The sequence below is a fragment of the Pseudophryne corroboree genome, chromosome 8 (genome assembly GCF_028390025.1).
Source record: "Pseudophryne corroboree isolate aPseCor3 chromosome 8, aPseCor3.hap2, whole genome shotgun sequence".
NCBI classification, from domain to species: Eukaryota; Metazoa; Chordata; class Amphibia; order Anura; family Myobatrachidae; genus Pseudophryne; species Pseudophryne corroboree.
This window is the reverse complement of record NC_086451.1, coordinates 178,950,316-178,975,354: the sequence shown is the minus strand read 5'-3', so window position 1 is coordinate 178,975,354 and position 25,039 is coordinate 178,950,316. Positions and strand designations below refer to the sequence as shown.

The 25,039-nt window shown below is 47.2% G+C and overlaps 8 non-coding genes across 8 annotated transcripts; all 8 read left to right on the top strand.

The window, feature by feature from the left end:
* Window positions 1-20,522: 20,522 nt before the first annotated feature.
* On the top strand, window positions 20,523-20,686 carry LOC134950582 (U1 spliceosomal RNA). The gene has a single exon (XR_010183477.1). It is a non-coding gene; the product is annotated as a U1 spliceosomal RNA (small nuclear RNA).
* A 152-nt stretch (window positions 20,687-20,838) lies between these two features.
* On the top strand, window positions 20,839-21,001 carry LOC134952250 (U1 spliceosomal RNA). The gene has a single exon (XR_010184815.1). It is a non-coding gene; the product is annotated as a U1 spliceosomal RNA (small nuclear RNA).
* A 674-nt stretch (window positions 21,002-21,675) lies between these two features.
* On the top strand, window positions 21,676-21,839 carry LOC134951904 (U1 spliceosomal RNA). The gene has a single exon (XR_010184557.1). It is a non-coding gene; the product is annotated as a U1 spliceosomal RNA (small nuclear RNA).
* A 152-nt stretch (window positions 21,840-21,991) lies between these two features.
* On the top strand, window positions 21,992-22,154 carry LOC134952621 (U1 spliceosomal RNA). Its single transcript, XR_010185106.1, has one exon. It is a non-coding gene; the product is annotated as a U1 spliceosomal RNA (small nuclear RNA).
* Window positions 22,155-22,824: 670 nt separating this feature from the next.
* On the top strand, window positions 22,825-22,988 carry LOC134950934 (U1 spliceosomal RNA). Its single transcript, XR_010183764.1, has one exon. It is a non-coding gene; the product is annotated as a U1 spliceosomal RNA (small nuclear RNA).
* Window positions 22,989-23,140: 152 nt separating this feature from the next.
* Window positions 23,141-23,303, top strand: LOC134953245 (U1 spliceosomal RNA). The gene has a single exon (XR_010185513.1). It is a non-coding gene; the product is annotated as a U1 spliceosomal RNA (small nuclear RNA).
* Window positions 23,304-23,974: 671 nt separating this feature from the next.
* On the top strand, window positions 23,975-24,138 carry LOC134951515 (U1 spliceosomal RNA). Its single transcript, XR_010184241.1, has one exon. It is a non-coding gene; the product is annotated as a U1 spliceosomal RNA (small nuclear RNA).
* A 152-nt stretch (window positions 24,139-24,290) lies between these two features.
* On the top strand, window positions 24,291-24,453 carry LOC134952778 (U1 spliceosomal RNA). The gene has a single exon (XR_010185206.1). It is a non-coding gene; the product is annotated as a U1 spliceosomal RNA (small nuclear RNA).
* The last annotated feature ends 586 nt before the right edge of the window (window positions 24,454-25,039 follow it).

The following is a 25,039-nucleotide window of genomic DNA, read 5'->3' as shown; positions in this document are numbered from 1 at the left end:
CCCGGGCCCCCTGCTGATGTTGCGTTGAGGAAGGCAGTGTTCCAGGGCGGATGCCAGTCGGGGAGAGCGCCGCGCAGCCCGGGAAAAATACTGCTGAGGAGCTACATCTGGAAGAGCCCCAGGGAGGGAGAGTGTCACATGCCCCATCCTGCGCGGCACACTCTGCAGGCCTGCACATGGGAAGGGAGGTCTCTGGCCACACATACTCACCCTGCTGCTGTCCTCATCAGCGCTCTCCAGCGGGGAGCGGGGCCAGGATGAACCTCAACCTGTGAGAACTATCTTCATGATCAAGAGATCTCATATGCAAGATAAGTATGTGTTGGGAAAGGGCTGGGGAGGGCGGCTGCTCGGGCACACCCTCGTCAAGTTAAGGAGATTTAACTGAGGAAGCACAAGGGAACTCTCGTCTGAGGACAACAACTGCAGGGAGACCACATCTTTTCAGATGAACATGGGAGGGCGGAAGGCTGCCTAATACTGAAGCACCCTCAGACATTAAACCATATGCAACAACTATTGCAAGCATTCCTGGGGGAAGGTCTGCAGCAGACGGATTTGCATTCGGTGATGTCATCCAAGCAGTGGGCCAAAGTTGGCTGGAACCCTCATCTGTATATGAAAAGAGAAAAGGGGCATGCGGGGCATGGCGGTCTTTTGCGGCGCTTGGATAACCCCAAGTTTGCATTAAACACCCCCACCCTCCTTCGGTGTGGGGCTCATGTTGGCCATGCCCAAGCCCCTGAAGCATTCAAGCTGATTTCTTGCAGCAGCTGGGCACTGTAACAGCTTCAGAGCTGCTCTACAAGACAAGTAAAAGGGTGTGGGCCCTGCAGCACCACCGGTAGTTTGCATACACACATATATAGGACAGCATCTCTTATATGCCCCAGGGTCAATAAAATAGTATCCTTGTCTAGGCTATCCATCCCCTCAGATAAGGCATTTGTCCATGCCGCTACAGCACTACACACCCAGGTCGACGCAATTGCCGGTCTGAGTAAGGTACCTGAATGTGTATAAATGGACTTCAGGGTAATCTCCTGTTTGCGGTCAGCACACTCTTTGAGGGTAGCCTTATCCTGGGACGGGAGGGCTACCTTCTTGGATAAGTGTGTTAATGCTTTGTCCACCCTAGGGGAGGATTCCCATCGTAACCTATCCGTTGATGGGAAAGGATACGCCATAAGAATCCTTTTGGAAATCTGCAGTCTTTTATCTGGAGATTTCCAAGCTTTTTCACATAACTCGTTCAGCTCGTGTGAGGGGGGAAAGGTTACCTCAGGCTTCTTTCCCTTGTACATATGTACCCTCTTGTCAGCGACAGGGGGTTACTCTGTGATGTGCAAAACATCTTTTATTGCCATAATCATAAATCGAATGGATTTTGCCAATTTTGGCTGTAACTTTGCATCATCGTAATCGACACTGGAGTCAGAATCCGTGTCGGTATCTGTGTTAACAAACTGGGATAGTGGGCGCTTATGAGACCCTGACAGTCCCTGCAACATAGGATCAGGCATGGGTTGAGACCCTGACTGTCCCAAAGCTTCTGCCTTGTCTAATCTTTTGTGCAATGAGTTTACACTAGCATTTAAAACATTCCACATATCCATCCAATCAGCTGTCGGCGGAGACACCACATTCATTTGCTCCCGCTCCTCTCTAATATAGCCTTCTTCCTCAGACATGTCGACACACGTGTACCGACACACCACACACACAGGGAATGCTTTTTCTGAAGACAGTTTCCCCACAAGGCCCTTTGGAGAGACAGAGAGGGAGTATGCCAGCACACACCCCAGCGCTATATAACCCAGGAATAAAACAGTAACTTAATGTTTGCCCAGTAGTGCTGCTGTATGTAATTTGCGAATTATGTGCCCCCCCCCCCCCCCCTCTTTTCAACCCTCTTGTCTAACGTGGTATAAGCAGGGTAGAGTCCGGGGAGCTTCCTCTCAGCGGTGCTGTGGAGAAAAAATGGCGCTGGTGAGTGCCGAGGGAGAAGCCCCGCCCCCTCGGAGGCGGGCTTCTGTCCCGCTTAAACTGTAAAATTGGTGGGGGCTCATACATATATACAGTGCCCAGCTGTATATATGTTATATTTTTGCGAAAGAGGTTTATATTGCTGCCCAGGGCGCCCCCCCTGCGCCCTGCACCCTTACAGTGACCGGAGTATGTGAGGTGTATGGGAGCAAAGGCACACAGCTGCAGTGCTGTGCATTACCTCAGTGAAGATCATGAAGTCTTCTGCCGCCTCTGAAGTCTTCTTTTCTTCTCATACTCACCCGGCTTCTATCTTCCGGCTCTGCGAGGGGGACGGAGGCGCGGCTCTGGGACGGACGGCGAGGGTGAGATCCTGCGTACCAATCCCTCTGGAGCTAATGGTGTCCAGTAGCCTAAGAAGCAGGACCTTGCAACTCAAAGAGTAGGGCTGCTTCTCTCCCCTCAGTCCCTCGATGAGGGAGTCTGTTGCCAGCAGTGCTCCCTGAAAATTAAAAACCTAACAAAATACTTTCTGTCAGAAAGCTCAGGAGAGCTCCTGAAAAGCACCCAGTCTCCACTGGGCACAGTATCAAACTGAGGTCTGGAGGAGGGGCATAGAGGGAGGAGCCAGTGCACACCCAGAACTAAAGTCTTTCTTAAAGTGCCCATGTCTCCTGCGGAGCCCGTCTATCCCCATGGTCCTTACGGAGTCCCCAGCATCCTCTAGGACTTTAGAGAAAATAGGATTTTAATACCTACTGGTAAATCCTTTTCTCTTAGTCCGTAGAGGATGCTGGGCACCCGTCCCAGTGCGTACTGTGTCTGCAGTTATTAAATGGCCCTTAACTCCAGAACATTTATGTGGAGACAACTTTCCTGACTTGACCATCTTCCTTGGATGTTTTCCCCCTGTGTGACTGCTCCCCAGCCTCGGAGGGTTGCATCCGTGGTCCCTAGGATCCCGTCCTGGATCCCAAACCATCGCCCCTCTAGGTGGTGAGAACTGTGCAGCCACCAATGGAGTAAGATTCTGGTCTTGGAAGACAGGATTATCCTCTGGTGCATGTGTAGGTGGGATCCGGACCACTTGTCCAACAGGTCCCACTGGAACACTCTGGCATGGAGCCTGCCAAACTGAATGGCCTCGTAGGCCGCAACCATCTTCCCCAGCAACCGAATGCATTGATGGATTAACACTCTTGCTGGTTTCAGAATTTGTTTGACCAGACTCTGGATCTCCAGAGCCATTCCACTAGAAGAAAACCTCTTCTGTGTCCAGTATCACTCCCAAAAACAACAACCGCGTCATTAGGATATCGGATTTTTCTGTATTTTGGAATAATTGCATACCATAACGAGATATTATGGTGATGGGACCTAAATCTAAGCACAGAATGCATTTATGTTTCATATATACCATATACACACAGCCTGAAGGTCATTTTAGCCAATATTTTTTATAACTTTGTGCATTAAACAAAGTGTGTGTACATTCACAGAATTCATTTATGTGTCATATACACCTTATACACACAGTCTGAAGTTAATTTAATACAATATTTTTAATAACTTTGAGTATTAAACAAAGTTTGTGTACACTGAGCCATCAAAAAACAAAGGTTTCACTATCTCAGTCTCACTCAAAAAAGTCCGTATTTCGGAATATTCCGTATTTCGGAATATTTGGATATGGGATACTCAACCTGTATTACTTTTTTCTGCTACTGGTTCTTTACCTATGCAAACAAGCATCTGACTTGCCTTTCCTATTGCTTTGTTACATTGCTCACCTGAAATAGTAATACTTAGATAGCTTTCCTCTTGCCATTATAATGCCCTTAATATTATAGTTAGCCTTTGTATTTTTGAGACGTGTATGATTTTGCATTTTTTGGCATTAAATGTTGCCATGTTCTTGACCATTCCTCTAGTCCAGGGGCGGAACTGCCAGAGACAACGGAGTCAGTTGCCGCCGGGCTCCAGCCCTAAAGGGGCTTCCTCCATTGCCCTCCGGCTGTTACGTGCCCTTCCTACTAAATAGACAAAGGCGCTACCAGCAGGGTCTCGCAGTTTGTACATTCCATGCCGTAACACCCTTCTTTCCACCTTTTTAAAGACCCAGCCCAGCAGCCTCGCCGCTGCCACCACCGCTAGCTGCAGCACTGCCAGCGGTGGGGTGCCCCTGCTTCTTCTCACACCACAGATAGCTGGGCAGCACTGCAACTGCCTGCCTGATTGCTCCGCCCCCTTCCGGCTCCCAAGCACCTCTGTTGCCCAGTGATCCAGGAGCCTGCTGCTAGGAAGAAGTGGCCGAGCTTCAGCAAGCGAGTCTGGACACTGGCGGAGGAAGCCATGATAACCAGATAATGGGGAGTGGAGAGCCAGTTCCAAGGTAATACTTTATACAGCTGGTTGAGATCCTGGTCGGTGGATATGGATTCCAAGAAAACCCTGGAGGTGCTTCCTTTCAAGGGAGACACTCTCTTTGGAGAAGACCTCAATAAGATTGTAGCTGATCTGGCTACCGCTAAAACAGCTTGCCTACCTAGTATGACTCCTACCACGCAGAAGGCTAAAAGTACTTTCCCTTGGCCCTTTCATCCTCAAGGTAAAGCGTACCCAAGGTCAGGCATACCCAAAGCAAGCTCATGCTTCCAGACCTGCCAAGCCCAGACTGAAGCAAGCCTGGGCTGCCCATCAGCCTGCTTCCAAAACGGACAAGCCTGCCGCATGACGGTGCAGGCCTCCCTCTGGGGGATCCCAGGGTGGGGGGCCCGACTTCTAGGTTTGGCATAATTCTAAGCTAGAGAATTCTATTTGGAGCTCACCTTGTACTTTGTGAAGAAATAATCAGCATTGTGGCTGAGCAGATACATGTAGTGTGTGGCTGCAAACTGCATGGATCTGCTGCGTTGTAATGCTGATACTTTTTTTTTCAAAGTACCAATAGCTTCATATAATGTTCACAATTTTTATGCAGGATCAAATAGCTCAATAGGTAGGGTGTTTGATTAGAATTCAACAGGTTATAGGTTTGAATCCTGGGTATGGTAGTTTGAGATGTGTTATTTAATAAAGTATGTTGTTCTGACTGCCGGCATCCTATCACCTGGGATATCATACTAAATAAATGGAGTTGATCAATTTTTTTTTATTTTTTTTTTAAACTAGGGACAATTTCCAGATACTTTTCTTTATAACTGAGATTGCCCCCTGGAACTTCACATCAGTTGACAACTATGCATGAGTGGGCAGTGCTTGCTCTGGATCTGCCCACCCATTTATGTGCCGTCATAAAAGAAAGCACAGCTGACAGTTATCCTGGGCGTACACTACACAATTATCTGTCAGGCTATCTATCCAGTCTGGATGGATGGAATGAAAATCTGGTAATGTATAGGAGCAAATGTCAATTAACCATTTGCTCCCAAACACTAGAAAAGTGGTCAAAAATGGTCATTACACAAATTGGTTAAACCCAAAATTTAACCAATTTGTTTAGGGGACCATTTTTGTCCATTTTCTAGTGTTTGAGAGTAAATCGTTGATGGTCATTTGCTCACATAGATAACCGGATTTCTATTCCAACCAGCCAGTGTTGGAGATATGGTCTGCCAGATTACATAATGCATACCAGAGCCATAACTAGACTTTTTGGTGCCCTGTGACAGATAATTATATGCCCCCCCCCCCTCCCCATTTTTGCAATATGGACAAAAGGCGCATGCCTTGTGGGGAAGGGGCATAACAAGATTGGTCTCAGAGAAAGCACATGAGATATGAAGATATATCTAGTATACTTGACACTCAATGGTTTGTGGTATTGCCGGGGTGCCCTCCTTAAATGCATATACAGTCACACATGGCGTGTTTGTGCAAATGGCATATTAGCAGTCAGCACTAACTGGTGACATGCCATTTGTACAAGTAAGCCATGTGTGACTAGTATATAAACATACTTTATTAAATAACACCTCAAACTATCATACCCAGGATTCAAACCTATAACCTGTTGAATTCTAATCAAATACCCTACCCATTGAGCTACTTGATCCTGCATCTATTCTAACCTCCAAAAACAGATTCAGTTGCATTTTCCAGCGTGTTTTGTTTGCGCCTTTGCAAATGTCTTACATCGACAAACTTATTTAGTACTATTTTGCAAATAGGGTTACATTGTCGCAACATTGTGTTCCCTAATTGCTTGATTTTTTTAAATGCAACAATTGATAAAGACACCTGATAATTGCTCTGTGGAGTCTTATTTTGTGTCTACTTCTTATCTACATTTAATTCCCTACCTCTAATCAAGGCATTTTTAAATGCTGGGGGCTGCCAGGACGTGAGGCCTACCTAGACTTTAGATCTGAATTTGAATGTACTTGTGAACTAACTTAATTTCCTACTTCTAAATTCATTCCTAAATTCACTACTTACATGAATCCTGTAGTTGGGCATTTTGAGCCTTCAATTGTGGGCATTGTTTTGTGTCCAGACCAGCAGCTGGTGGTGTGCATTTTGCTGGAAAGGCATCGAAGACCTCCGATATGCTGCATCTCCTGATGTGTGTCTCCCTCAAGTGGCTGTCAGCAAATGCATGCTAGACACCCCATTCCAAGCTGATTGTGACATCACGGAACATGCATCATAGAACAGGCATGCTAGAATATGGGTCTTCAACCTGCGACCCTCCAGCTGCTGTGGAACTACATATACCAGCATGCCCTGCCTCAGTTTTAGCATACCTTAATAGCAAAACTGTGGCAGGGCATGCTGGGATGTGTAGTTTCACAGCAGCTGGAGGGCCACAGGATGAAGACCCATGTGCTAGAGCCAAGCCGCAGGTACATTGAATGCTAGCAAGCTGAATGTTTAAATCATTTTTGTTCCGCAGCATTCCAATGCGGAAGATTCCATGGAACCAGAGATTATTCCATTGAGAAGGACATGCTGCCTGGATGACTGCACTGTGCAAATTAAATCACGGAGGCAGTTGGCTTGTGGGTGGCTCTGGTGACTGGGTGGTTGGGTGGGCGGTGTGTCGGAGGTGGAGCACATGCAAATGAATGTGTATCATCCAGCTAGTGAGAGTGAAAACTCATGCAGGAGTGTGCCTGCTTGTCAGTGGGTTATGCACCTTGCCAGGCGTCAAATCTACATGGAGCAGCTGGAGGGGACAAGAGCAGGTTTGCAAAATATAGATAGAAGAGCATATATGCTGGCGCATTCTCCATGATTGTGTCAGCTTATGTTTTGGTGCACTGCACTTTCCTTCACTAAGTTTTAGCCATTTTGGTTAAACGCAAGTGTAGTTGCTTCTCGCCCTTTTGGCTGTGATCTTGTATCGTGGTTGAAGAGTCTGCTGGAGGGATTGTTTTCTTCATTGGCGAGAGACTGAAGATATTCCAGGATGGAAGGCTTGGGAACACTATCCGTTTTTCAGTTGTGGAAGAGTTGAAAGACCGGATTGGACTACATTCTATAGTAAAGGATATCTTTGTATTTATTAATCCTCCCTTTATATGTGTCTGTCTTTCAATAAAGCTTCGGGCTTGTGATTCCCTCACCCTCTTACACTCCACACACATAGCCTTATTAACTGTTGTATTATTGTTGTCACGATCCGGGTATCTGGACGCCATTACTTACCCATCAGATGCCTCCTAAGGCTGGCTCAGCGCTCCAGGACCGGATCCCATCTGTTATCCTAATGTTCACATTCCTGCATCCTCTCCTGTCTCTCTGAGACGCTGTCACAGTAACGCCTTATTACATCTGGCATGGCGTCTCCCGCGGCCTCCGCCGCCGTCCCTGAGCTTCTGCATGCAGAGTGTCAGAGTGGCGATTACGTCAGCCGCGGCCTCCGCTGTGTCCGCGTGGTTGGATGTGCACTTGTCAGCCTGGCGTCTCCTGTCTCCAGTGGCCGGCGCCGCCATTACTGTTTTCATTACCACATGGATTACAAACCAAACTTCCCTCCAAGTGTCTGCATGGGCGCAGCCATCTTGGATTCTGTCAGCTGATCATTTCCTCCAATCTGTTGTCAGTATTGTTAATCTGCATAATTGCCTAGCCAATCCCTTCCTTGCTGCAGGTATAAATACACTGTGCCTGAGCAAGGAAGGCGTCAGTGCTTTGGTTGTCAAACCTAGTTCCTGTTTGTCTCTCTCCTGTGATTGTCTTCCAGGTTCCAGCTCCTGTCTCAAGACTTCCACCATAGAGACCCGCACCAGCATTCCACCTGCGGTGTAGCCTGACTCTCCAATCCATTGTGGATTCATCTGTTTCCAGCTACAACATTACCTGCTTCCAGCTCAGCTTCCAGCAGAGTACAGCTTCCCTTAAAGGGCCGGTGTCCTTTCTACACTTTACCACTCTCCACCGGTATTATTATTTCTCCGCTCTCAAGTTCTACATTTCAGTTCATATTTCATCGCTCCCAAGTTCATTTATTATTTAACTGGTTCCAGCCAGTATCCACTCCGTGCTAACAACAGTCTGGTTCCAGCCAGTATCCACAGCAGCTGTTTTATCTTCAGCAACTCAGCTTTTCCTGGAACACCAGCTGGCACAATCCTGGGTTATCTCCATTGCTACAGTCGGGCCTGGTAAGGACTTTCCATCTAGAAGATCATAAGAACTATCTCACACTACCAGTGCCCTGTGGCTCCTGCCATCCTGTAGTACCCAGGAACTGTATTTATTCTTTGCTGACTTTTACGTTTTCTTTTACTGCTGCTGTGTTGCGGAGTTGTCATAATAAACATCATTGACTTTTATCCAAGTTGTCGTGGTCACGCCTTCGGGCAGTTATTATTCATGTTACTTACATGTCCAGGGGTCTGATACAACCTCCCAGGTTCCGGTACATCTCAGCCCCTACAACTGAGGCTGCCTCCCGTCAGCTCAGGCCCTCAGTTGTGACAGTAAGCACTGACCTAATGAATCCAGCCGGAGACCAGGATCAAGCGGCCAGGCCGATGCAAGAACTGGCAGCCCGACTAGAACATCAGGAGGCTGCACAGGGCCACATCATCCGCTGTCTCCAGGATCTCTCTACTCGGCTGGATGGGATTCAGACAACTCTCCGTGGATCAGGCGCGTCTGGTGCGTCAACCACAGTGACTCCAGCTATAACCCCACCCACCTTACCCATTTCTGCTCCACGTCTTCATCTTCCAACGCCAGCAAAATTTGACGGATCTCCAAGATTCTGCAGGGGATTTCTCAACCAGTGTGAGATTCAGTTTGAGCTACAACCTGGCAATTTTCCCAGTGACCGTACAAAAATTGCCTACATTATTTCTCTTCTCAGTGGCTCAGCCCTTGATTGGGCATCACCATTATGGGAGAGGTCCGACACCCTGCTATCTTCCTACACTGCCTTCGTGTCAACATTCAGGCGCATCTTCGACGAGCCAGGCCGGGTAACCTCAGCTTCATCCGAGATTCTCCGTTTACGCCAGGGGTCACGTACTGTAGGACAATATCTGATACAGTTCCAGATCCTGGCATCCGAACTGGCATGGAACGACGAGGCCCTGTATGCTGCATTCTGGCATGGCTTATCTGAGCGTATTAAAGATGAGTTAGCTACCAGAGACTTACCTTCTAAGTTAGATGAGCTAATCTCACTCTGCACGAAAGTTGATTTACGTTTCAGAGAGAGAGCAACTGAGCGTGGAAGATCATCTGCTCCAAAATCTTCTGCTCCTCCTCCTCGTCAACTGTCACCATCTAAAGATGAGCCCATGCAACTTGGCCGTTCACGTTTAACTCCTGCTGAGCGCCGAAGACGTCTCTCCGAGTTTCTCTGTCTCTATTGTGCAGCTCCGTCTCACACCATTAATGCCTGTCCCAAACGTCCGGGAAACTCCAAATCCTAGCTCGCCAAGGAGACGGCCGGCTAGGAGTAATGATCTCCTCTCCATCTCCTCAAGATTGTAATCTCCCAGTCTCGCTTCAAGTTGCTCAACGTTATCGGAACGTCATTGCCCTCCTTGATTCCGGAGCAGCTGGGAACTTTATTACCGAAGCCTATGTTAAACGGTGGTCCCTACCCACCGAGAGACTTCCTTCGTCCATTTCTTTAACTGCCGTGGATGGCAGCAAAATTTTTGATGCAGTCATTTCTTTAAGGACTCTACCAGTTCGTCTGAGAGTGGGAGTTCTTCATTCCGAACTTATTTCTTTTTTAGTGATTCCAAGAGCCACACATCCTGTGGTCCTGGGCCTTCCATGGCTCCGTCTTCACAATCCTACAATTGATTGGACGACTACGCAAATCCTGGCATGGGGTTCCTCCTGTGCTGAGACATGTTTGTTTAAAGTATTGCCTGTCTGTTCTTCCTCCTCCAGGTCGTCTGATGTTCCACCTCCTCCATATCAAGATTTCACGGATGTGTTCAGTAAAGCTTCTGCTGATATCCTTCCTCCTCATAGAGAATGGGACTGTCCGATTGATCTCGTTCCAGGGAAGGTTCCACCTCGAGGCCGAACTTATCCGTTGTCTCTGCCTGAGACGCATTCTATGGAGGAATATATTAAAGAGAACCTAGCAAAGGGGTTCATTCGACCTTCTTCTTCTCCAGCCGGCGCAGGCTTCTTTTTTGTAAAAAAGAAAGATGGTGGTCTGCGGCCGTGCATCGACTACAGAGGTTTGAACGACATTACCATCAAGAACCGTTATCCTTTACCCCTGATTACTGAGCTCTTTGACAGAGTTAGCGGAGCTACCATCTTTACAAAGCTGGACTTGCGAGGTGCATACAATCTCATCCGGATCCGTGAGGGTGACGAGTGGAAGACCGCCTTTAACACCCGTGACGGACATTATGAGTACCTCGTCATGCCCTTCGGATTGAGCAATGCTCCAGCTGTCTTCCAGCATTTTGTCAATGAGATCTTCAGAGACATTCTATACCGTCATGTCGTGGTCTATCTAGACGATATCCTCATTTTTGCCAACGATTTAGAGGAACATCGTTTTTGGGTTAAAGAGGTTCTGTCCCGTCTCCGTGTCAATCATCTCTATTGCAAATTAGAAAAATGCGTCTTTGAAGTCAAGTCCATTCCGTTTCTAGGGTACATTGTGTCCGGTTCCGGACTAGAGATGGATCCTGAGAAACTACAAGCAATCCAAAATTGGCCGGTACCCTTAACCCTCAAAGGGGTCCAGAGGTTCTTAGGGTTCGACAACTATTACCGAAAGTTTATACGAGACTTTTCCACCATTGTGGCGCCTATTACTGCTTTCACTAAGAAGGGTGCTAACCCGTCCAAGTGGTCTGAAGAAGCCATGCAAGCATTTCATCTTTTAAAACAAAGGTTCATCTCTGCGCCTGTTCTGAAACAGCCTGACATCGACTCTCCTTTCATCTTAGAGGTGGATGCCTCCTCCATTGGAGTAGGAGCGGTGTTATCTCAGAGGGCTAAAGATGGCCATTTACACCCTTGCAGTTTCTTCTCCCGGAAGTTCTCCCCAGCTGAGCGCAACTATGCCATTGGCGACCAGGAGTTGCTAGCCATCAAGCTCGCTCTAGAAGAGTGAAGGTATCTGTTGGAGGGAGCTTCTCATTCAATCACCATACTTACAGACCACAAGAACCTTTTATACCTGAAGGGCGCACAATGTCTCAACCCTCGTCAGGCCAGATGGGCACTTTTCTTTTCCAGGTTCGACTTTAAACTCCAGTTCTGTCCGGGCTCTCAGAATCGCAAGGCCGATGCCCTTTCCCGCTCATGGGAGCAAGAAAATGAGTCAGAGTCTTCAGACAAGCATCCTATTATAAATCCGTTGGCATTCTCCACGGTAGGGATGGACTCTACGCCCCCATCAGGGAAAAGTTTTGTGAAGCCGATGCTAAGGAAGAAGCTCATGCATTGGGCCCATGCTTCCCGTTTTGCCGGACATACAGGTATCCAAAAAACCCTGGAGTTTATCTCTAGGTCCTATTGGTGGCCAACTCTGAAAAAGGACGTCTTGGAGTTTATTGCATCTTGCCCAAAGTGTGCCCAACATAAAGTATCCCGCCAGTCGCCTGCGGAGCAACTGGTTCCACTATCCGTTCCCCGTCGACCAAGGACCCACTTGTCGATGGATTTCATTACAGACTTACCCATGTGCAACAAGTTCAATACCATCTGGGTGGTAGTTGACCGGTTCACCAAGATGGCACACTTCATTCCTCTCACCGGTCTTCCGTCAGCTTCCAAGTTGGCTCAAGTATTCATACAAGAGATCTTCCGACTCCACGGTCTTCCTGAAGAAATTATCTCAGATCGAGGAGTTCAATTCACAGCCAAATTCTGGCGAAGTTTATGTCAAGTCCTCCAAGTCAAGCTAAAGTTTTCCACGGCTTACCATCCTCAGACCAATGGTCAAACCGAGAGGGTGAATCAGGACTTGGAGGCCTTCCTCCGCATCTATGTGTCCTCCTCTCAAGATGACTGGGTTCAATTACTTCCCTGGGCCGAGTTCTGTCATAACAACCAGTATCATTCTTCATCTGCTTCAACACCATTCTTCACTAACTTTGGATTCCACCCTAAAGTCCCTGAGTTCCAACCGCTTCCAGCAACTTCTGTTCCCGCAGTGGATATCACCTTGCATCAGTTTGCCAATATCTGGAAGAGCGTACGATCAGCTCTGCTCAAGGCATCGTTCAGGTACAAGAAGTTTGCGGATAAGAAGCGTCGAGCAGTTCCTGCTCTCAAGGTGGGTGATCGGGTATGGTTATCCACGAAGAATTTGAGGTTAAGAGTTCCCAGTATGAAGTTTGCACCTCGCTATATCGGTCCTTTCAAGATTGAACAAGTCATCAATCCTGTTGCTTACAGACTCCAGTTGCCTCCCTTCTTAAAAATACCCAGGACATTCCATGTTTCCCTGTTGAAACCGCTGATCTTGAATCGGTTTCATTCCTCACTTCCTCCAACTCCGAAAGTCCAAACTCAACGAGGCGTTGAGTATGAAGTGGCCAAGATCCTGGACTCACGTCACCGTTACGGTCAACTACAGTATCTTATTGACTGGAAGGGTTACGGCGCTGAGGAACGTTCATGGACCAATGCTTCTGATGTCCATGCTCCTGCCTTGGTCCGGAGATTCCATTCCAAGTTTCCTCAAAAGCCAAAGAAGTGTCCTGGGGCCACTCCTAAAGGGGGGGGTGCTGTCACGATCCGGGTATCTGGACGCCATTTCTTACCCATCAGATGCCTCCTAAGGCTGGCTCAGCGCTCCAGGACCGGATCCCATCTGTTATCCTAATGTTCACATTCCTGCATCCTCTCCTGTCTCTCTGAGACGCTGTCACAGTAACGCCTTATTACATCTGGCATGGCGTCTCCCGCGGCCTCCGCCGCCGTCCCTGAGCTTCTGCATGCAGAGTGTCAGAGTGGCGATTACGTCAGCCGCGGCCTCCGCTGTGTCCGCGTGGTTGGATGTGCACTTGTCAGCCTGGCGTCTCCTGTCTCCAGTGGCCGGCGCCGCCATTACTGTTTTCATTACCACATGGATTACAAACCAAACTTCCCTCCAAGTGTCTGCATGGGCGCAGCCATCTTGGATTCTGTCAGCTGATCATTTCCTCCAATCTGTTGTCCGTATTGTTAATCTGCATAATTGCCTAGCCAATCCCTTCCTTGCTGCAGGTATAAATACACTGTGCCTGAGCAAGGAAGGCGTCAGTGCTTTGGTTGTCAAACCTAGTTCCTGTTTGTCTCTCTCCTGTGATTGTCTTCCAGGTTCCAGCTCCTGTCTCAAGACTTCCACCATAGAGACCCGCACCAGCATTCCACCTGCGGTGTAGCCTGACTCTCCAATCCATTGTGGATTCATCTGTTTCCAGCTACAACATTACCTGCTTCCAGCTCAGCTTCCAGCAGAGTACAGCTTCCCTTAAAGGGCCGGTGTCCTTTCTACACTTTACCACTCTCCACCGGTATTATTATTTCTCCGCTCTCAAGTTCTACATTTCAGTTCATATTTCATCGCTCCCAAGTTCATTTATTATTTAACTGGTTCCAGCCAGTATCCACTCCGTGCTAACAACAGTCTGGTTCCAGCCAGTATCCACAGCAGCTGTTTTATCTTCAGCAACCCAGCTTTTCCTGGAACACCAGCTGGCACAATCCTGGGTTATCTCCATTGCTACAGTCGGGCCTGGTAAGGACTTTCCATCTAGAAGATCATAAGAACTATCTCACACTACCAGTGCCCTGTGGCTCCTGCCATCCTGTAGTACCCAGGAACTGTATTTATTCTTTGCTGACTTTTACGTTTTCTTTTACTGCTGCTGTGTTGCGGAGTTGTCATAATAAACATCATTGACTTTTATCCAAGTTGTCGTGGTCACGCCTTCGGGCAGTTATTATTCATGTTACTTACATGTCCAGGGGTCTGATACAACCTCCCAGGTTCCGGTACATCTCAGCCCCTACAACTGAGGCTGCCTCCCGTCAGCTCAGGCCCTCAGTTGTGACAATTGTATTGTTTAAATGTATAGTGCAGTTCATGATTTATAGTGTAGGCTGGCCTGTGCTGTAGTTCTTGAACTGTACTATACCGACAGCATTTGTATTGTGTTTTGGCTGTGCTGCAAAACGGTACTTATGTGTGTAATGTTTATGTATGTTTTTTTGCTTCTTTATGTCAATAAAGACTGCTTTTTCAATCCAATATCTGAAAACAATCAATGTTTATCTTTGATGGCAATAGAAGTGGTATGATATTTGCTGCTTTTGAAAGGCAATATCTGATATGTCCCCTATCTGGGAACCATATATTAAATGGCTTTTCAGAAAAGGGAGATGGGAGAAGAGCTTTCAGTACTTGTAGGACCGATGCTCATTTCCTATTCTAGCCTCCAAAAACAGATTCAGTTGCATTTTCCAGCGTGTTTTGGATGCGCCTTTGCAAATGTCTTACATCGACAAACTTATTTAGTACTATTTTGCAAATAGGGTTACATTGTTGCAACATTGTGTTCCCTAATTGCTTGATTTTTTAAATGCAACAATTGATAAAGACACCTGATAACTGCTCTGTGGAGTCTTATTTTGTGTCTACTTCTTATCTACATTTAATTCTCTACCTCTAATCAAGGCATTTTTAAATGCTGGGGGCTGCCAGGACGTGAGGCCTACCTAGACTTTAGATCTGAATTTGAATGTACTTGTGAACTAACTTAATTTCCTACTTCTAAATTCATTCCTAAATTCACTACTTACATGAATCCTGTAGTTGGGCATTTTGGGACTTCGATTGTGGGCATTGTTTTGTGTCCAGACCAGCAGCAGGTGGTGTGCATTTGCTGGAAAGGCATCGAAGACCTCCGATATGCTGCATCTCCTGATGTGTGTCTCCCTCAAGTGGCTGTCAGCAAATGCCTGCTAGACACCCCATTCCAAGCTGATTGTGACATCACGGTACATGCATCATAGAACAGGCATGCTAGAACATGGGTCTTCAACCTGCGACCCTCCAGCTGCTGTGGAACTACACATCCCAGCATGCCCTGCCTCAGTTTTAGCATACCTTAATAGCAAAACTGTGGCAGGGCATGCTGGGATGTGTAGTTTCACAGCAGCTGGAGGGCCACAGGATGAAGACCCATGTGCTAGAGCCAAGCCGCAGGTACATTGAATGCTAGCAAGCTGAATATTTAAATCCTTTTTGTTCCGCAGCATTCCAATGTGGAAGATTCCATGGAACCAGAGATCCTTCCATTGAGAAGGACATGCTGCCTGGATGACTACACTGTGCAAATTAAATCACGGAGCTAGTTGGTTTGTGGGTGGCTCTGGTGACTGGGTGGTTGGGTGGGTGGTGTGTCGGAGGTGGAGCACATGCAAATGATTGTGTATCATCCAGCTAGTGAGAGAGAAAACTCATGCAGGAGTGTGCCTGCTTGTCAGTGGGTTATGCACCTTGCCAGACGTCAAATCTACATAGAGCAGCTGGAGGGGACAAGAGCAGGTTTGCAAAATATAGATAGAAGAGCATATATGCTGGCACATTCTCCATGATTGTGTCAGCTTATGTTTTGGTGCACTGCACTTTCCTCCACTAAGTTTTAGCCATTTTTGTTAAGCTCAAGTGTAGTTGCTTCTCGGCCTTTTGGCTGTGATCTTGTATCGTGGTTGAAGGGTCTGCTGGAGGGAGGGATTGTTTTCTTCATTGGCGAAAGACCAAAGATATTCCAGGATGGAAGGCTTGGGAACACTATCCGTTTTTCAGTTGTGGAAGAGCACAGAGGTCGGATTGGACTACATTCTATAGTAAAGGATACCTTTCTATTTATTGCCCCTCCCCTTATATGTGTCTGTGTTAAAATAAAGCTTCGGTCTTGTGATTCCCTCACCCTCTTACACTCCACACACATAGCCTTATTAACTGTTGTATTATTGTATAGTTTAAATGTATAGTGCAGTTCATGATTTATAGTGTAGGCTGGCCTGTGCTGTAGTTCTTGAACTGTACTATACCGACAGCATTTGTATTGTGTTTTGGCTGTGCTGCAACACAGTACTTATGTGTGTAATGTTTATGTATGTTTTTTTGCTTCTTTATGTCAATAAAGACTGCTTTTTCAATCCAATATCTGAAAACAATCAATGTTTATCTTTGATGGCAATAGAAGTGGTATGATATTTGCTGCTTTTGAAAGGCAATATCTGATATGTCCCCTATCTGGGAACCATATATTAAATAGTGATGAGCGAGGTTCGGTCCGCTCATCACTAATATTAAATGGCTTTTCAGAAAAGGAAGATGGTAGAAGAGCTTTCAGTACTTGTTTGACCGATGCACATTTCCTATTCTAGCCTCCAAAAACAGATTCAGTTGCATTTTCCAGTGTGTTTTAAATGCGCCTTTGCAAATGTCTTACATCGACAAACTTATTTAGTACTATTTTGCAAATAGGGTTACATTGTTGCAACATTGTGTTCCCTAATTGCTTGATTTTTTAAATGCAACAATTGATAAAGACACCTGATAACTGCTCTGTGGAGTCTTATTTTGCGTCTACTTCTTATCTACATTTAATTCCCTACCTCTAATCAAGGCATTTTTAAATGCTGGGGGCTGCCAGGACGTGAGGCCTACCTAGACTTTAGATCTGAATTTGAATGCACTTGTGAACTAACTTAATTTCCTACTTCTAAATTCATTCCTAAATTCACTACTTACATGAATCCTGTAGTTGGGCATTTTGGGACTTCGATTGTGGGCATTGTTTTGTGTCCAGACCAGCAGCAGGTGGTGTGCATTTGCTGGAAAGGCATCGAAGACCTCCGATATGCTGCATCTCCTGATGTGTGTCTCCCTCAAGTGTCTGTCAGCAAATGCCTGCTAGACACCCCATTCCAAGCTGATTGTGACATCACGGTACATGCATCATAGAACAGGCATGCTAGAACATGGGTCTTCAACCTGCGACCCTCCAGCTGCTGTGGAACTACACATCCCAGCATGCCCTGCCTCAGTTTTAGCATACCTTAATAGCAAAACTGTGGCAGGGCATGCTGGGATGTGTAGTTTCACAGCAGCTGGAGGGCCACAGGATGAAGACCCATGTGCTAGAGCCAAGCCGCAGGTACATTGAATGCTAGCAAGCTGAATGTTTAAATCCTTTTTGTTCCGCAGCATTCCAATGCGGAAGATTCCATGGAACCAGAGATTATTCCATTGAGAAGGACATGCTGCCTGGATGACTGCACTGTGCAAATTAAGTCACGGAGCCAGTTGGCTTGTGGGTGGCTCTGGTGACTGGGTGGTTGGGTGGGCGGTGTGTCGGAGGTGGAGCACATGCAAATGAATGTGTATCATCCAGCTAGTGAGAGTGAAAACTCATGCAGGAGTGTGCCTGCTTGTCAGTGGGTTATGCACCTTGCCAGACGTCAAATCTACATGGAGCAGCTGGAGGGGACAAGAGCAGGTTTGCAAAATATAGATAGAAGAGCATATATGCTGGCGCATTCTCCATGATTGTGTCAGCTTATGTTTTGGTGCACTGCACTTTCCTCCACTAAGTTTTAGCTATTTTGGTTAAACGCAAGTGTAGTTGCTTCTCGCCCTTTTGGCTGTGATCTTGTATCGTGGTTAAAGAGTCTGCTGGAGGGATTGTTTTCTTCATTGGCGAGAGACTGAAGATATTCCAGGATGGAAGGCTTGGGAACACTATCCGTTTTTAAGTTGTGGAAGAGTTGAAAGACCGGATTGGACTACATTCTATAGTAAAGGATATCTTTGTATTTATTAATCCTCCCTTTATATGTGTCTGTCTTTCAATAAAGCTTCGGGCTTGTGATTCCCTCACCCTCTTACACTCCACACCCATAGCCTTATTAACTGTTGTATTATTGTATTGTTTAAATGTATAGTGCAGTTCATGATTTATAGTGTAGGCTGGCCTGTGCTGTAGTTCTTGAACTGTACTATACCGACAGCATTTGTATTGTGTTTTATCTGTGCTGCAACACAGTACTTATGTGTGTAATGTTTATGTATGTTTCTTTGCTTCTTTATGTCAATAAAGACTGCTTTTTCAATCCAATATCTGAAAACAATCAATGTTTATCTTTGATGGCAATAGAAGTGGTATGATATTTGCTGCTTTTGAAAGGCAATATCTGATATGTCCCCTATCTGGGAACCATATATTAAATGGCTTTTCAGAAAAGGGAGATGGTAGAAGAGCTTTCAGTACTGGTAGGACCGATGCACATTTCCTATTCTAGCCTCCAAAAACAGATTCAGTTGCATTTTCCAGCGTGTTTTGGATGCGCCTTTGCAAATGTCTTACATCGACAAACTTATTTAGTACTATTTTGCAAATAGGGTTACATTGTTGCAACATTGTGTTCCCTAATTGCTTGATTTTTTAAATGCAACAATTGATAAAGACACCTGATAACTGCTCTGTGGAGTCTTATTTTGTGTCTACTTTTTATCTACATTTAATTCTCTACCTCTAATCAAGGCATTTTTAAGTGCTGGGGGCTGCCAGGACGTGAGGCCTACCTAGACTTTAGATCTGAATTTGAATGTACTTGTGAACTAACTTAATTTCCTACTTCTAAATTCATTCCTAAATTCACTACTTACATGAATCCTGTAGTTGGGCATTTTGGGACTTCGATTGTGGGCATTGTTTTGTGTCCAGACCAGCAGCAGGTGGTGTGCATTTGCTGGAAAGGCATCGAAGACCTCCGATATGCTGCATCTCCTGATGTGTGTCTCCCTCAAGTGGCTGTCAGCAAATGCCTGCTAGACACCCCATTCCAAGCTGATTGTGACATCACGGTACATGCATCATAGAACAGGCATGCTAGAACATGGGTCTTCAACCTGCGACCCTCCAGATGCTGTGGAACTACACATCCCAGCATGCCCTGCCTCAGTTTTAGCATACCTTAATAGCAAAACTGTGGCAGGGCATGCTGGGATGTGTAGTTTCACAGCAGCTGGAGGGCCACAGGATGAAGACCCATGTGCTAAAGCCAAGCCGCAGGTACATTGAATGCTAGCAAGCTGAATATTTAAATCCTTTTTATTCCGCAGCATTCCAATGTGGAAGATTCCATGGAACCAGAGATCCTTCCATTGAGAAGGACATGCTGCCTGGATGACTACACTGTGCAAATTAAATCACGGAGCCAGTTGGCTTGTGGGTGGCTCTGGTCACTGGGTGGTTGGGTGGGTGGTGTGTCGGAGGTGGAGCACATGCAAATGATTGTGTATCATCCAGCTAGTGAGAGAGAAAACTCATGCAGGAGTGTGCCTGCTTGTCAGTGGGTTATGCACCTTTCCAGACGTCAAATCTACATGGAGCAGCTGGAGAGGACAAGAGCAGGTTTGCAAAATATAGACAGAAGAACTCTCCAGCCTAGTTTGCTGTCTGTTTCCACTTCTCTTTTCTTGAGCCGCTCCCTTCTATGCCCTTGCGCACTATCCTGACTTCTCCCATCTGCTTACTTTGTGCCTTCCAACGCACAATGCGAACTACAGGTAGTGCTGCAGGGCCCACACCCTTTTACTTGCCATACAGAGCAGCTCTGGAGCTGTTACAGTGCCCAGCTTCTGCAAGAAATCAGCTTGAATGCTTCAGGGGCTGGGGCATAGCCAACATGAGCCCCACACCGAAGGAGCGTGGAGGTGTTTAATGCGAACTAGGGGTCATCCAAGCGCTGCAAAAGGCCGACATGCCCTGCACGCCCCTTTTCTCTTTTCATATGCAGACGAGGGTTGAAGCCAACTTTGACCCACTGCTTGGATGACATCACCATATGCAAATCCATCTGCTGCAGGCCTTCCTCCAGGAATGCTTGCACTAGTTGTTGCATTTGGTTTGTTGTTTGGGGGTGCTTCAGTATTAGGCAGCCTTCTGCCCTCCCATGTTCATCTGAAAATATGTGTTCTCCCTGCAGTTGTTGTCCCCAGATGAGAGTTCCCTTGTGCTGCCTCAGTTGAATCTTCTTTACTTGACAGAGATGTGCCTGAGCAGCGGCCCTCCCCAGCCCTATCCCAAATCATACTTATTTTGCATAGGAGATACCATGGTCATGAAGATTGTTCTCCCAGGGTGAGGTTCATTCATTGCATTCTGGGTATGCTGACCCCTGTGATTTCCCCAAATGTGGGAAACTTGACTGCATTATTTGTGGTAGTGGGGGACTGTGTTTGTGCTTTCCTCTGGTCAGCTCTGGTAAAAGTCAGATTTCTTTGTCTCAGATCTACCTCTAGCCTTGTTCTTCTTTCGAGAGTTACCTTGTGCTGCCTCAGTTGGATCTCCTTTACTTGACAGGGGGGTGCCCAAGCAGCGACCCTCCCCAGCTCTAGCCCAACTCCTACTTACCTGCCAGGTGAGATACTATGATCATGAAGGTGCTTCTCCCAGGGCAAGGCTCACCCATTGCACTCTGGGTGTGCTGCCCCTGTGATTTCCCCAAATGTGGGAAACTTGACTGCATAATTTGTGTTTCCACTGGTCGGCTTTCATATAATTCAGATCTCTTTGTCTCAGGTCTCTCTCCAGCCTAGTTTGCAGTCTGTTTCCACTTCTTTTTTTTTGAGCCCCTCCCTTCTATACCCTTGTGCACTATCCTGACTTCTCCTCCTGTCTGCTTACTTTGTGCCTTCCAATGCACAATGCAAACTACAGGTAGTGCTGCAGGGCCCACAAATTTTTACTTGCATTACAGAGCAGCTCTGGAGCTGTTACAGTGCCAAGCTGCTGCAAGAAATCAGCTTGAATGCTTCAGGGGCTGGGGCATTGCCAACATGAGCCCCACACCGAAGGAGGGTGGGGGTGTTTAATGCGAACTAAGGGTCATCCAAGCGCCGCAAAAGGCCGCCATTCCCTGCATACCCCTTTTCTATTTTCATATGCAGATGAGGGTTCCAGCCAACTTTGGCCCACTGCTTGGATGACATCACTGTATGCAAATCCGTCTTCTGCAGACCTTCCCCCAGGAATGCTTGCACTAGTTGTTGCATTTGGTTTGTTGTTTGGGGGTGCTTCAGTATTAGGCAGCCTTCTGCCCTCCCATGTTCATCTGAAAATATGTGTTCTCCCTGCAGTTGTTGTCCCCAGATGAGAGTTCCCTTGTGCTGCCTCAGTTGAATCTCCTTTACTTGACAGAGATGTGCCTGAGCAGCGGCCCTCCCCAGCCCTATCCCAAATCATACTTATTTTGCATAGGAGATATCATGGTAATGAAGACTGTTATCCCAGGGTGAGGTTCATTCATTGCATTCTGGGTATGCTGACCCCTGTGATTTCCCCAAATGTGGGAAACTCGACTTCATTATTTGTGGTAGTGGGGGACTGTGTTTGTGCTTTCCTCTGGTCAGCTCTGGTAAAAGTCAGATTTATTTGTCTCAGATCTTCCTCTAGCCTTGTTCTTCTTTCGAGAGTTCCCTTGTGCTGACTCAGTTGGATCTCCTTCACTTGACAGGGAAGTGCCCGAGCAGCGACCCTACCCAGCTCTAGCCCAACTCCTACTTACCTGCCAGGTGAGATACTATGATCATGTAGGTGCTTCTCCCAGGGCAAGGCTCACCCATTGCACTCTGGGTGTGCTGCCCCTGTGATTTTCCCAAATGTGGGAAACTTGACTGCATAATTTGTGTTTCCCCTGGTCGGCTCTCGTATAATTCAGATCTCTTTGTCTCAGGTCTCTCTCCAGCCTAGTTTGCTGTCTGTTTCCACTTCTCTTTTCTTGAGCCGCTCCCTTCTATGCCCTTGCGCACTATTCTGACCTCTCCTGTCTGCTTACTTTGTGCCTTCCAACGCACAATGCAAACTACAGGTAGTGCTGCAGGGCCCACACCCTTTTACATGCTTTACAGAGCAGCTCTGGAGCTGTTACAGTGCCCAGCTGCTGCAAGAAATCAGCTTGAATGCTTCAGGGGCTGGGGCATAACCAACATGAGCCCCACACCGAAGGAGGGTGGAGATGTTTAATGCGAATTAGGGGTCATCCAAGCGCCGCAAAAGGCCGCCATTCCCTGCACATCCCTTTTTTCTTTTCATATGCAGACGAGGGTTGAAGCCAACTTTGACCCACTGCTTGGATGACATCACCATATGCAAATCCATCTGCTGCAGGCCTTCCCCAGGAATGCTTGCACTAGTTGTTGCATTTGGTTTGTTGTTTGGGGGTGCTTCAGTATTAGGCAGCCTTCTGCCCTCCCATGTTCATCTGAAAATATGTGTTCTCCCTGCAGTTGTTGTCCCAAGATGAGAGTTCCCTTGTGCTGCCTCAGTTGAATCGCCTTTACTTGACAGAGATGTGCCTGAGCAGCGGCCCTCCCCAGCCCTGTCCCAAATCATACTTATTTTGCATAGGAGATACCATGGTCATGAAGATTGTTCTCCCAGGGTGAGGTTCATTCATTGCATTCTGGGTATGCTGACCCCTGTGATTTCCCCAAATGTTGGAAACTCGACTGCATTATTTGTGGTAGTGGGGGGCTGTGTTTGTGCTTTCCTCTGGTCAGCTCTGGTAAAAGTCAGATTTCTTTGTCTCAGATCTTCCTCTAGCCTTGTTCTTCTTTCGAGAGTTCCCTTGTGCTGCCTCAGTTGGATCTCCTTCACTTGACAGGGGGGTGCCCGAGCAGCGACCCTCCCCAGCTCTAGCCTAACTCCTACTTACCTGCCAGGTGAGATACTATGATCATGTAGGTGCTTCTCCCAGGGCAAGGCTCACCCATCGCACTCTTGGTGTGCTGCCCCTGTGATTTCCCCAAATGTGGGAAACTTGACTGCATAATTTGTGTTTCCCCTGGTTTGCTCTCGTATAATTCAGATGTCTTTGTCTCAGGTCTCTCTCCAGCCTAGTTTGCTGTCTGTTTCCACTTCTCTTTTCTTGAGCCGCTCCCTTCTTTGCCCTTGCGCACTATCCTGACTTCTCCCGTCTGCTTACTTTGTGCCTTCCAACGCACAATGCGAACTACAGGTAGTGCTGCAGGGCCCACACCCTTTTACTTGCCTTACAGAGCAGCTCTGGAGCTGTTACAGTGCCCAGCTGCTGCAAGAAATCAGCTTGAATGCTTCAGGGGCTGGGGCATAGCCAACATGAGCCCCACACCGAAGGAGGGTGGAGGTGTTTAATGCGAACTAGGGGTCATCCAAGCGCCGCAAAAGGCCGCCATGCCCTGCATGCCCCTCTTCTCTATTCATATGCAGATGAGTGTTGAAGCCAACTTTGACCCACTGCTTGGATGACATCACCATATGCAAATCCATCTGCTGCAGGCCTTCCCCCAGGAATGCTTGCACTAGTTGTTGCATTTGGTTTGTTGTTTGGGGGTGCTTCAGTATTAGGCAGCCTTCTGCCCTCCCATGTTCATCTGAAAATTTGTGTTCTCCCTGCAGTTGTTGTCCCCCGATGAGAGTTCCCTTGTGCTGCCTCAGTTGAATCTCCTTTACTTGACAGAGATGTGCCTGAGCAGCGGCCCTCCCCAGCTCTATCCCAAATCATACTTATTTTGCATAGGAGATACCATGGTCATGAAGATTGTTTTCCCAGGGTGAGGTTCATTCATTGCATTCTGGGTATGCTGACCCCTGTGATTTCCCCAAATGTGGGAAACTGGACTGCATTATTTGTGGTAGTGAGGGACTGTGTTTGTGCTTTCCTCTGGTCAGCTCTGGTAAAAGTCAGATTTCTTTGTCTCAGATCTTCCTCTAGCCTTGTTCTTCTTTCGAGAGTTCCCTTGTGCTGCCTCAGTTGGATCTCCTTCACTTGACAGGGGGGTGCCCGAGCAGCGACCCTCCCCAGCTCTAGCCCAGCTCCTACTTACCTGCCAGGTGAGATACTATGATCATGAAGGTGCTTCTCCCAGGGCAAGGCTCACCCATTGCACTCTGGGTGTGCTACTCCTGCGGTTTCCACAAATGTTGGACACTTGACTGCATAATTTGTGTTTCACCTGGTCGGCTCTCGTATAATTCAGATCTCTTTGTCTCAGGTCTCTCTCCAGCCTAATTTGCAGTCTGTTTCCACTTCTCTTTTCTTGAGTTGCTCCCTTCTATGCCCTTGCGCACTGTCCTGACTTCTCCCGTCTGCTTACTTTGTGCCTTCCAACGCACAATGCAAACTACAGGTAGTGCTGCAGGGCCCACACCCTTTTACTTGCCTTACAGAGCAGCTCTGGAGCTATTACAGTGCCCAGCTGCTGCAAGTAATCAGCTTGAATGCTTCAGGGGCTGGGGCATAGCCAACATGAGCCCCACACCGAAGTAGGGTGGAGGTGTTTAATGCGAACTAGGGGTCATCCAAGCGCCGCAAAAGGCCGCCATGCCCTGCACGCCCCTTTTCTCTTTTCATATGCAGACGAGGGTTGAAGCCAACTTTGACCCACTGCTTGGATGACATCACCATATGCAAATCCATCTGCTGCAGGCCTTCCCCCAGGAATGCTTGTACTAGTTGTTGCATTTGGTTTGTTGTTTGGGGGTGCTTCAGTATTAGGCAGCCTTCTGCCCTCCCATGTTCATCTGAAAATATGTGTTCTCCCTGCAGTTGTTGTCCCCAGATGAGA